Source organism: Podarcis liolepis (genome assembly GCF_965112155.1).
Source record: "Podarcis liolepis genome assembly, chromosome: 5".
In the NCBI taxonomy this organism is placed as follows: domain Eukaryota; kingdom Metazoa; phylum Chordata; class Lepidosauria; order Squamata; family Lacertidae; genus Podarcis; species Podarcis liolepis.
Genome location: NC_139556.1, coordinates 68234991 through 68249029, shown reverse-complemented (window position 1 = coordinate 68249029; position 14039 = coordinate 68234991). Strand labels below are relative to the sequence as shown.

General features: G+C 38.7%; 1 protein-coding gene across 1 annotated transcript in view; it reads left to right on the top strand.

The window, feature by feature from the left end:
* Positions 1-14039, top strand: part of GPC1 (glypican 1) — a 192522-nt gene that overhangs the window by 149287 nt on the left and 29196 nt on the right. The gene's annotated exons all lie outside the window — the stretch shown is intronic.

Here is a 14039-nt window from a genome sequence, read left to right as displayed (position 1 = left end):
CGGGAGACTCTTAAAATGCTGAATTGCCATTGCTGTTATGCTGCCATTTTTAGCTTCTGGTGTTATTATTGTATCTGCTCTTGCTATTTTTGTGTAATGTTAGTGCTGTCTTGTGGTTGCTTTAATATTTCTTTTAACTTGTAAACCAGCTTGCTAGTTGTTGATGTTGTTTTTTAAACTGAAAAGCAGGGTAAAGTTTTCATCTATTCCCAAATAATATTCTGGTGCTTCATCCCGAAAAGAAAATGGATGGGGAGGTTAGAGGAACAGCCAGCAGCCAATCTCAGATCATCAAGAAGTGTGATTTATTTTCCTTTCCTTCGCTTTCCTCCACCCTTTTGATTGATGAATCGTTTTAATAGACAGAAAATATGTTTACCACAGGTAGCATAACTTAAAGCAAAGCTACTGTTCACACTGTCCGTCTTTTCACCACATCACACTACTAATTAGTATATATGTGAAATTAGGTTAGTTCTTCAGCCAGCTGGGGCTAGCTTCTTTGGCCCTGAGAACCACTTTGAATATTTTCTAAATTTTGTTCACATCCACATCATGTGTTTAAATCACTATTATACCACTTTAACAGTCATGGTGAATCCTGGGAACTGTAAGATTGCTAAGGGAGGAGAGAATTGTAACTCAGACAGGTTAACTACAGTCCCCAAGATCATAACCATGACTGTTAAAGTGGTGTGAGAGTGCTTTAAATGTATGGGTGTGGTTATGACTAAAATGTACATCTTTTGTGAATAAGGAGGACTCCATGGCTTCAAGTAAATATGTTGCACTACTGTCAAGCAGTCAAAGGTTTCTAAAAGCTTTTTTTAAAGGCAGATCAGTGGTTTTCTTGTAATTTCCTGGTTGTAATAATCTTTAATATCTTGAGAGTGATTTGGTATGTTTTAAAATCATACCCAGAAGCCTTTGGACATATTTAAAATAGTAATAAAAGAAGCAGAATACTGAAAATATACTTAATACAATACTCCCTCTTCTCTTCTCCCCTTCTCTTTGTCTTGGTCATTCCATCACAAAATCCTCTACAGTTTATGAGTCCTAGCAACTTTTTTTTTGAAGAAGAAAAAACCACCATCAGCAAAACAGCATGTCATATTAATCTGTGTGTGTTTTGAAGGACAGTTGTCTTAACAGGTGTTCATTGTCTCAGCATACCAACATTACTATAGCATTTCCTAAGACTTTCAGAATGATGGATTAAATATTATAAGAATATTTAGGGGGTAAATATGTGATATTTGTGTTTAGGGAATACTCCCCTCAAGTTCCGTGCACTGGTTATTCTTAGGGTATACTGGATTTTTTGTGTGTGAATAAAATAGTATGAATTCATGGAGGGCGCAACTGTGAAGAAAGAGGGGCATTGAGTTGCATCGTTCTCTCTTTTTCTTCTTCCCTGCTGTTGAGTAGCTCTTAACCTATATTGCAGTTAGCACACCAAAACATTTTTTTAAAAACACCAAGTCTTGGAAATAACCATTTTCTGTGTGTTTATATTGGAACTGGAATCTATGCAGAGCACACAAAAAACAGTGAAGGCTTCTGTGCATGCAAAATGCTTGGCTGCACATGTCAGCCAAGCATCCTCAGTTAGTAGACTCAAGTTGTTCACACAAAGCTGCCATTCAGAGTGTGATCACACCATCAAGTAGCTGCCTCTGCCCTCTTCCCCCATCCCCCGGTCTCTTTTTATCTGTGGGTTTTGATAATGATATACTCCCAAGAAACACCACTGTGTTCAAAAATCAGATCACTTCTCTTTTGGCAAGCGCATATGATGTCATTAAAGGAACAAGCAGGGCCATTTTAAATAAAAAAAAAGAAACCTTGTTGGAAGACCAGATGATGGTACAAGACCAAGAGTTTGTCCCTTGCCCCTTAGAGCAGCATTCCCCAACCAGATGTTTGCTGGAGGCAGTACACTTCTGAAGACCAAGTACTGGGGATTGCTAGTGGGAAGAGTGTCGTTACACTCCGGTTCTGCTTATGGGTTCCCAATTGTCATCTGGTTGGCCCCTGTGAATGAGGCCATTATCCATAATAGAAGTTGGGAGACAGTGAACACCAGATCTCTTGACCAACACATTTACTTGTCTGATTTCAATTTTGTAAAGTCTGGACCTTACCTCAACCAGCACATTTCTGTCAACATGCACCTGCTCACTTGACTCATGTAATACATGTCTGTTTTCAGAATAATATTTATCTCTCAAGCACTGAATTCTGAAGTCCTTAATCTTGGTGGAAATGGACAAATGACTTCCTGAGGTGAACGTGTGCTTGCTGGTTTTAATATATGCAAAACATGTATCTTGAAATTATTGCTTCCAAAATTCACAGTCTTCTAGCACAAAAGGAAGGACTAACTCACGATCGCTCTGTGAGCCTCTTCTTTGTAGGGTGCCAATCATCGTACCTATTTTCCGCTTTCAAATGCTTAGAGGTAGAGGCATGGGAAGTAACCCTTCTGAGCTCTCACGTCTTTAACTTGGTGGCAAAATAGCATAAACTATAATGTGAATAACTCTAGTGAATGGTGCTTTGTGCTTCTATGGAGTTGCTGATCTTAAAAATAAATTTGTGATCCTGCCTCTGCTTCCAGAGCTTTGTGGTGAAATATTTGTGAGCAATATCCCATATAGATTTTTTTAAAAAAAATATAATCAGACATGTTTTCAAATTTTAATTTTGAAAGAGGGTGTTACATTTTGAAAACAAAAAATGCTTAACATTATTTAGAGAAGAATATTTTGAAGGGAAGGAAAGTGCAGCATATACATCTAACTCACTTTGAGTCAATACATTTATTTTTAACTTTGAAAATGTGGGCCTCTGTAGTGTCTCATCTTCATAAAGGACTTTTATTCTGAGTAAGAGCACAACTGAGGATATTTAGCCTGATACTGTTCATGGAGGCAGCAAGTGCACTCAAAGAGACAAAAGAACTATAAATCCACTGTGGGTTGTAAGTAGAATACAGTGACATGCTTATATTGCAAAAACAGCTGCTTGGAAACCAAAATCCAGATAATTGTCCCCAAAGTTTACCACCGCACAGACTTTTAACAGATTAATTTAAGCATTTTGTCATGCAGACATACTGAAAAATAAAGCTCCTAATGATTCTGCTTTTGAATAGCCTCTTGTCCTGTCTTGTAAGGCTTAAAGTCCCTCCATCCCACATGCAGATGCAGAGGAGCAGGGGGATATTTTTGAGGATGAAAACTAATGGTTTTAATTATCAGCTTCTAATAGCAAAAACTCTCCCGATTTTTTCAACTGGAAAATCCCCAGTGTGAAAGAGGAGAAACGTTTCTTGATTACTGGAATAGCTCAGCTAGGCAGCCAGGATATGTTAGCCTGTGGACAGAAGTGAACATTATCTGGTGGCTGCCCCTTTTCTGTGGAATAGCATTCCTCTTGAGATATGACACGCACCCACTGTCCGCACTTTGCGGAAACAATTGGAGATATATTTTATTTGGACAGGCTTTCCCAGCTGGATCAATGGGGTTTTACCACAAGTGTCCACTTGTTAGGGTTTTAGTCTTGTTTTAAATGTATGTTTTAATGGTTTTAACTGTTTTTAATTATATTGTGTGTAAATCACCTTGCAGCAGTGGCTAGGAAGCTGGTTGATAAATAAATGACAAATAATAATAATAATAATAATAATAATAATAATAATAATAATATCTCTATTTCAATGATCCAATTATTCTATGATTTCAATACAAAACGCCAATGGGAAACAAACTGTAGATGTGATTCTAGGGCTCCATAAATCTTTGACAGCTGTCTGCTGGAGGTTGGGGAGCTGTTTGATTCCTGAACTTATCTGACTAGACTTGAGAATGTTCTCCTATCCAGCTGAGCCAAAGCTTAGGCAGAGTCCCTTTATATACTTTTGTTGTTGTTTAGTCGTTTAGTCGTGTCCAACTCTTCGTGACCCCATGGACCAGAGCACGCCAGGCACTCCTGTCTTCCACTGCCTCCCGCAGTTTGGTCAGACTCATGTTTGTAGCTTCGAGAACACTGTCCAACCATCTCGTCCTCTGTTGTCCCCTTCTCCTTGTGCCCTCCATCTTTCCCAACATCAGGGTCTTTTCCAGGGAGTCTTTTCTTCTCATGAGGTGGCCAAAGTATTGGAGCCTCAACTTCACGATCCGTCCTTCCTTTGAGCACTCAGGGCTGATTTCCTTAAGAATGGATACGTTTGATCTTCTTGCAGTCCATGGGACTCTCAAGAGTCTCCTCCAGCACCATAATTCAAAAGCATCAATTCTTCGGCGATCAGCCTTCTTGATGGTCCAGCTCTCACTTCCCTTATATATATTTTATATACTTAATATACTTTATATACTATTCCAAACTTTAAAATGGAAAGCATAATGCTGGTGGTCAACAAAAGAGGTTTAAATACTGTCTCAAGGCAAATTTTTTAAAAATGTAGTATAAACACCAACAATTGGGAAACACTTGCCTCGAGCACTTCAGTTGGAGAACAGCCTTTACCAATGGTGTTCATGGGCTTTGAAGACACTCGAACTCAGGACGCAAGGGAGAAATGTGCTAAGAGGAAGGCATGCTTGACAAATCCACACCGTGATCAACTCCCGCCCGGAAACCTATGTCCCCACTGTGGAAGGACGTGTGGATCCAGAATTGACCACCATAGTCACTTACAGACTCATTGTTAAAACCGTGTTTATGGAAGACAATCTTACTCGGCTATGAGTGATCGCCAAAGAAGAAGACTATCTAAAAGCTATTCTATGTGATTGCACACTTAACTGGAGGGGGCTGATGCTAGGCCACATTCACACCATACATTTAAAGCAGCACTTTAAACAGTCAGTGCTTCTCCCATATAAAACTGGGAGCTGTAATTTGTTAACAGTGCTGAGAGACCGCCCACCATTACCCTCTGGAAGCAACTATTTACAGAGTGGTTTAACAATCAATCCCCTTCTCACAGAACTCTGGGAATTGTAGCTCTGGGAGGGAACTAGGGGACTCCTAACAACTCTCAGCACCCTTTATTACAGCTCCATATTTTGCGAGGGAGTGCCATGACTGTTTAAAGTGGTATCATTGTACTTTTAATGTATGGTGTGAATGTGGCCCTAATCACATGGGCTAATGAAGGGCATGCAGAGAGCACATATTCCACCTAAGCTTTAGGTTACTTCGGTTGGAGCAGTTCTCCCAGTTTGATAAGACATATTGAAGAGATTGCTACAGCCACTCACATCCAAGGCCTGAGCTGTGTCTCGTAGGCTAGCTCTGATCCATCCACAGTTTCTTGGGAGCCAGAAGAACCAACCTTCAGTGGATTTTGTACAGCTCTTTCTGCACAGTTGGAGGTGGCCAGAATACAGAAGAAGAAGAAAATAGATGAAATAAGTGCACACAAAAAATCCATATATACATTTTGACAACAGCAACAAAATTGAAACAAAATGTGTTTCTGATTTACGATCAGCTTTAAAGCAAGTGGCAAGCTGTTGTGTGCATTGGCCCATAAATCATATCAATAATTGTCTCGATAGAAACACAAACTTCCCCAGAGACACCCCCCACCAGCAAGGCTGGTGGGGTTGAGGGTATCTGCTCAGTTAGCCCATGAGCAGCTATGAGGACAATCACCACATAGAGCAATGCAAGGTAAGTTTCAGGAGATTTTTCTGTCATGTGTACTGACAGTAGATTACAAGTTGGAAGTCTCAGTTTGAAAATTCCTGATATGCGTGATAATTATTATGGTGGCTGCTTCACTGTATGCTACTACATTTTTTGACATAAGAATGCACAGAAGCATCAGTCATCCTAACTTATTAAGTGTGCCTGACCTTGATATTTCTTACTAAATCATCTTTGCACGTTTTAAAACTTTGAGAGAGTTGGAACATCCAGTGAAGGCAGCCATTTTGATAGTACTTTCTGGAAACATCCTAGTTTCTAGTTCTTTCCGAATAAGAAAGAAAGTGTGTTTTGATAGCATGGGCAGAGAGATAAAATTGTGTGAGGCTATGGCAAGAACAGATAATACAGGGAATGGTGACTGAAACAGAAATGTTATTCCAGCGGCTGGTTTATCCTCTCCTTTTCTCTCTCTGGGGAGAGTCACTGTGTCAGAGACACTGTGCAGCACAAATCTCTCTTTAGCCTTTTTGAGATGCTGGATTGCTTAAAGGCCCTGCTTATTTCTCTTGCAATCCTCATGGCACAAGGAAAATGTGTCTTCTGTCCACCTTAAAGCATCAAGACAAGACAAGCATATTTTCATATCCTCTTAAACTTGTGTTGTGAATTGCATATGTGGACAATGTTTCTGAGAATGGGAATGGATCATTCCATGAAGAGAAGCTTAACTATTTTATTAAACTATTATATATTCTACTTAGTTTTTGAAACAAATACGGTGGTACCTCGGGTTAAGAACTTAATTCGCTCTGGAGGTCCTTTCTTAACCTGAAACTGTTCTTAACCTGAGGTACCACTTTAGCTAATGGGGCCGCTGCGCCTCCACCACGCGATTTCTGTTCTCATCTCTGCTCCTGTGTTTTCGTATTATCGTTGGCATTTTGCTACTGTATTTTTGCTGATGATGCCTTGTTTGTTTGTAACTATGTAATGACTTGTTGCAAGTGATGGGGCAATCCTGTTTTATTGCTGCTGATACTTTGTCAGTATTATCATACTATATGTAAAAAGGACAAGGCCAGCTCAAGACATTTTGCTGCACATCACACACATTCCCATCAAGGTGCATAGTGCCCAGGGCTGGCCAGGTTATTCACACACCTGAAGCATAAAATCCCCAAAGTGCTCCTCCTTACTTGACAATACATTAAATAATTAACTATTCACTGCCTTTTCGGGATACCCAGTTTTAGTTGCTTTAAAATGAAGTGTTTGTCCCATTCTGCCCAATGGTAGTTCCTGCCTGGAAATGGATTTTTGAATGTTGTAAATTTGTTTTTAGTTTCATTTGAATTATTATAGATAGATTTAATGTGCTATAGAATGACAACATGATCCTTGTATATTTTGGCAGTTCTGTGGGTTGTAAAATGCCTCGAATACAGTGGCATAGAAAGGTGGTATAGCTATTGAAAAATGAAATGAAATGAAATGAACGCTTGTGAGTTTTATGGAAGCATCTGACCGACCGTTGTTGAAAATAAGGTCCTGGTGTGATCCAACAGGGTTTGTTACATTTTCACTAAAAGTGAATGGCTGGTTGCCACACAAATGTACAAAAAAGACACAATTTGATTTTCAAAAGGCTTACGTTTATTTTTTATTTTTATTCTTTTGCCTCCATAATTTCTTCTGCTGTAGCATGAAAGCCTGTTATGAGAAATGTGTTGGACACAACAGGGCATTGGAATTTAAGATGATAAACACTGACTTCAAATATGCTTCATGCTGATGTAGCTATCTTTCCAAGGGAGTTTTGAAAACTACAAAAAAGGAAGAGCTGCATGTTTCTTTCTGCTTTGTTAATATTATATAGGGCACCTCACACTCTACACTTCCTCCTCACATTCTTATAAACCAAAGATTATTGAGATATGATAGCAATACTGATGTGAAGTATATTTCACTCTTGTCTCTTTCACTGCGGTAGTCTTGGATAGAAAACCTTCCTTGGCATCCATCCATTTCTGAAAGAGTTCCATTCATTTTGAACCGAGAAACAGTGATACAGCATTTGATATCTTTCTGCTCTGCTTTTCTTTGTAGACACTTCTTTTCAGAAATCAGCTGAATTCTGTATCGTATTTGCAGTTTGATGTTCTCTAGAGAGTTAGACCACTCTGACACAAACAGTCTTAAGACAAACTGACAAATAACTGTTACCAGTTCACCGTTTTTATTTTACTGAACTGTTAAAAGCAAGGTTGGGCAATTTTAAATCTATGCCATCAGAATGAACAATTATAGCATTTTTATAAGGGGTCAGGGAGTGCAGAATTCAGATAATATCCAGTGTTACTCATGAGTATGGCTATCATATTGTTGGGTATCACTTTCCATTTAGTTATTATTTAATAAATATTTATAGTATCCTTCAATAAATAATTAGAAGTGCAGTTCACAAAATAAAAGCAATAAAATAATAAAACCAGGGCAATCACTAAAATAGCAAAGAATAAAGCAACCAAAATATCAAAACTCCTCAGATGTGAAAAGCCTGGGACAATTTAAAGGTATTTGCCTGCCACCAAGAAGACATTTTGCAATTCAGATGAATGCAAAAACAGTGAACTCTAAGGACAGCAAGCCAATAATGAAACCATGTGATGTATATAAACAGAAGATCAAAAAATCAGAAGCTGATAGCATTAAATGGAATTCAGACTGTAACATCTAGCAATGAGAAGTACCTGCCATTGTGTAAAAAGGAAGTAGGCTTGTTTTGCTGAGTTAGCAGCCTTGGAAAATCCCACGCTGAGCTTTCTAGAGCAGAATTTGTTGCTAAGCTCCTAACATTTAAGAATGGCGCTGCCCATTTATAGAATGTGCTTAGAGCAGAATTGCTCAATATAACAACAGCTTTATGTGGAGCTTGAGAAATGGCTTTGAAAACCTTGTCTACAGTAAGTTCCTTGATCCAAATTAATTCCTCATAAACCAGTCAGAAAATCCAGTAATTTCATGTTTTAACTCTCACTCTTTCTTTTCTTGGTATAAGCAGGTGTCACGTGACATGACATAATAAATACGAAAAGCTGTTAAGTAGGTAATCCTAAACTGCATCTATAACAAAATTAGTTTAAAATGCAAATATTCTAATTATTTTAGATAGTGAGCGAATAATGACCTTTCTGAACTGGCTAATGTATATGTTATGACATAGACAAAATTGGGACATTGACTGGCTTATTTCATTGTTTCAGTTGAATTTTAAATTTCTCTATGTTTTCTTGGCTGCAGATTGTGTTTCAGGAAGAGAAAACTTAAGTCACAATCCCAAATTCAGATGACACGCTGTGCCAAACTGTGGCTTAGCTGCCATGCCATACTAAGCGCAAAGGACTATGGAGGAGCAAAGTGGGTACGAGCTGCTCTCAAGGAGCCAGCCCATTTGCACAGCTTACCACGATGCACAAACCAACCATAAGGCCTTACCCAACACTAACAGAGCCACTGACAGTCAACACTGATTTTAGTATTTTTCAGACCCATAGACAATGTAAAGGTTCTTTCAGCTAGCATATGTAATTCCCAATGGACGTAAACAAAATAGAAATATCTTTTCTGTGGGACGCTTGTCTCAGGGATATGCTATACAAAATAGAGAATCAGATGTATTTTATTGGACCAGCATATTCCAAGAACTCTGCAAGGTTCAAACCTGCAAAACGGCACTGTTTTCAGTAGGCTAATAAAATGTCTGTTAAAGTATTGAACTCTGTGTTAACCTTGCCTACGTTACGGCATCAACACCAAAGAAACAGATGTGCAAGTTATTTGTAAGGAAGTTCTTTGAAATAAAGTAATTTTGTTTAGTATGGGGATTGGGTGCCAATCAGATTCACTCATAGCAAGCTCTTTAGCTGAGAATACCATGGAGAAAGAGTTGATGAGTTATTTAATAGCAGCAGGCATGCCTGAAAAACCGTCTTTGGATAAACTACCAACTAGTGGTTCATGTGCATTCATTGCTCATTAAGCCAACAGATTCAGCTAAAGCATCCACTAATGCTTAAGCATCTGATTTTTCTCACTGTCAAGAACCCTCTATCGTATTTTTCTAGGAGGCTCAAATATTCCCAAGGACTTCTTGACATTATGAAGACGGCTGTGCACACACACTTTCAACGGGGCTTTCAAGAGAGAAGCAAATAAGTATCAGGAGAAAACAAACCACATTATTTAACAAAAACACATTTCTAAATAGAGATTCCAGAACTCGCATTCAGTCTCCCAGTACTACAACTACTCTAAGCATCATTGGAGCTAGACACCGAAATAGAAGCAGGGGTGCGGTTTGTCCATCCATCCTTGTCAGTTCCTTTGCAAGTTCCATTTGGATGCTGCTTCCCAGCCTCCTGGACCTCTCTACTTAAGTTAGAAACCAGTGATGCCACAAGTGACCCTTCACTTCAGGTGACAGGTGACACATGCAGTGCATCTGCATTTACCATAGCTTCTTTGTGTTAATATATAGAGGTCTTAAGAAACTTACACTTCAAAGGGAAACAAGAAGGAAAGCCACCCATCCATCTAGATGGGTGTTGGAGCTGTCCCAAGTTCCTAAGGCCCCTGCCTATTTATGTTTGCCCTACTTTTATACTTTTATGTTTGCCCTCCCTGAATTGGTAGGGAATGGGTAGAACAAACTTTCTTTTTCCTGCTGAAAAGCACCTCCACCTAAAGTGCTTTTCACTGCAATCTACATATTTGTGGGTGGCATCTAATTTGCTTTTATTTTATTTTCATGTTCAGTTCTAATTTGCTCAAAACATGTTTAACTTGAGCTTCAGTTTCAGATTCTGTTTTCCCTTTTGTATGCCACCAGCCCTGCAACCCACCAGCTGCAGTTTCTGGTGGGTTTGGGTTTTGTTTTTGTTTTTTGGCATAAATATTTGTATTAAGGTTACCAGATTTTTATCAATCCGGGGACACTTTTCAATGGATTTTGTATGGGGACTGATTTGTAAATCCGGGGACTGTCCCCGGGAAAAGGGGGCATCTGGTAACCTTAATTTATATAGTTCATCAAAGTTATAGGAATGTCAGGGCCACATTAGACGTGATGCTAAATATGTTTCTACCAATCACTTTTGATAGTAATCATGTAGGGGGATCAGGACTGCATTTGACAGGGATGGGAAGAACACAGCATTTGGGAGTACAGTATATTGGCACAAATGAGAGTTTTTTTACCCTGTCACTAATGGTAGTTGGGGGGTAATTTTCATGGAGATTATAGTTGGGGAGCCAAGGGTATGGTCTCTCCTCCCCATATACTACAATCCCAATAAAAACTGGAGGAAAATGAGAACTTACTATTAAATAAATATAAAACACTGATATGATTGCAGTAACACAGTTAATATTGTATGTAGTTAGACCCCAATAACAACGTGAGAATTGTTATACTAGTTTACATCAACGGTCCAAAGAGCTCAGTATTAACTCTGTCAACAGTAAACAGAAATATGTCTTGCAAACCGGGCATGGTACCAATATGCAACCATTTTTCTCCTGTTATGGCACATGGAAAATAGGAATAAGAGTCAACAAAGCTAAGCCTAAACAAAACTGAATTCAAATAGTTAGCAAATAACTTTAAGAAAAGGTGCTTTAATTCAGTAGCTTACTACTGGACAGAATGAAAGATAAACAGTGCTGCATATTTATCCTGCCATACAGGGGTATATGATACTATTTTTAATGTTTCAGTTAAAATACCTATAAGACACCTTTCCTTGTAAAAACCTCTGGAAGAATTCAGTATCACAGTATTTTATAAAGCAGTAAAGCCCAGGAGAACAATAAAATTAATCAAAAGCAGCAGTCAGTTTGTTGTGCTGTTGAAAAGATCCCAAGGTTTTGCTCAAAGGGCTTCACAGCACACCTTTTTTGAGCAACTCTGCTTGAGCTGATGCAAAGGAAAAGTGCCTTTAAGCAGAGAAACAGTCTATCATCTAACAGCAGGAGAAGGCGGCTAACTCAGAGTGGCGCTGTAAACTCTGAAATGTTCATGGTCTTGTGAAGGTTGCTTGAGGGAGGATATGACTCTAGGAATTAGTATCTGCATATTTAAAATTGGTCCCTTGGGTTAATAGAAGAATTTGCTTAGGAGAAGTACATTAGAGTGCTCTTGGAGATCTGAATTTACAGCCTGTACTTTGGTGACAACTGGAAATTAGTTTTCCTGCTTGCATCTGTAAGACTGCTTATTTTCCGGCTTCTTCCAATGTAAATAGAACATGTAAGTAGTTTTAAGGAGCACCAGGATTCTCAGTAAGATTATCCTTTTCAAAATAAGCATTTTCCGTGTACACAGCATCATCAGATAGAACTTGCCTCTCCCAGGTTTCACCCCCTTTTGTAGCAATTACAAATTGTCAGCATTCACAAAAGTTCATTTTTTAAATATTGGCATTTTGATAAATATCTAACTGCAAGAGGTACCAGAACTCTTGATGTTTTCAGAAAGGAGGAAATACAATGCTGACCCAGCAGCTTACAAAGCTATTTCAGAATTAGAAAAATAATTTATGTAAAAAGTGCTTCAAGCACATTACGGTTTTTAATGTGAGTTCAATTTGTAAATTTTACTTACTCACACCTGTGCTACTAATCTTCATTTGTTTGTTAAAGATGGAGGCAAGCTTCACCAAGACAGGATTTACATACTGTATTTGAGAAGTCTACCATCAACTGGACCAGATTTTAGGATATATAGATGTGGTTGTGGTCCGAATTGTAATGATTCCCTTGCACATGGTAGTGACATTGCTAGGATCTGGAGATAGTTGTACCTACTGCCATGTTCACAGTCAGAAAGAGGGTCTTCACCACTGATTTTCTTACAACACAGCATGCAGTTTGCATTCCCGTTGCTCCAAGCATTTCTGAACCACACAGGGTTCATTCTCTTCTAGAAATTTCATTACTTGTAATGAATCTCCCCACACTCTGCCATTCTCCCCTTGCCTCCAGTAAGTATGGTTATGAGGTAGGGGTTTCAGAGACTGCCCCATGAGTGCTGTGGCAAGGACTGATGCCTCTAGACCCGACCAGATGCTGATGATGTCATTGTATGCCAGAGTAGAGGCTGATCCAAGCACAATTTTATTCAGTTTTCTGGATTTCAGAGGATGTCTCTGAAGTCAATGTGGTTACTTTGAATTAATGCCAAAGCGAATTTGTGTGGGTCCACCCATCCTTATTTATAACACATGCCATCTGCGCACTTGTGTTTTAAGCTGATATCATCATGCATATTGTGAGTGTCTTCAGGCTTGATGACTGCAATACCAAGTGATGACTTGTGAATGGCTGCATGTAAAACAACCACCATAAATCAAACATCATAATACTTTCTTAATCACTTGATGTACCTGAAAACAACACTTTCCTGTAAAAATAATCCATGTGTTCAGCTGCAAGGCACTGAATGCTGAGATATGCATGCTTGAAATAACCCTTTAAATCTTTCTGTCCTTTAGTCAATAAACCAACTTGTGCTTCTTGGTTTTTTCAGTAAGGAATATACCCAAATTGCTGACTTCTTGCTTATTATCATCACACATTTCTCCTGTTCTGTTTGCTTCTCGTGTTTTTATTACAGGTAGTTTTATTTCCTTCCTGTGCTAACTTGGCTATTAGTCAGGTGCACTTTGGGGACCTAATTAAAAGGTTCTGCGAGTGCTCTGGACTCAGACATTTTTCCCCCAGTCAGAAACTACCATGTGTATTCCATTAGTGAATATAGGATAGCTACTAGCCTTGTGCCCCTAGGATTGAGTTACACAAATGAGTTTAGAATATTTTATTGTAACCTGTCTAGATAATATAGGCACCTCTGCACAAATGGCTTTTGATGCATTACTTTTAGGAAATATGTTATTTACACAGGTCTCGGGTTGTATATTTGCACAAAATTATAGAAGCTCTGAAACAGCTGGCTTGCAACACTATTGAATTGCTTGTAAACAGGAGAAGGAAAGGAATAGGGAAAGAAAAATAGTAGGAGGTCAGTAATATACCAAAATATTGCCTCCTCTTCCACCTTCATATTTATCCATGTAACAGGATAACGGCTTCACGTTTCCATACTAACGAACATGTAGACCAGGGCTGGGCAATATCTGAGTTTTCAACATCGCGTTGTACCAACATTGTGATATACTGATGTTTATACTGATGTCAGTATATCACGATGTCTGAAATAAGGATGGAACTATGTAGAGGCAAACAGTAGGACTGAGTGATATCTGGTTTTCAACTTCGTGATATATTACAATGTCTGAAATAAGGATGGAGCTATG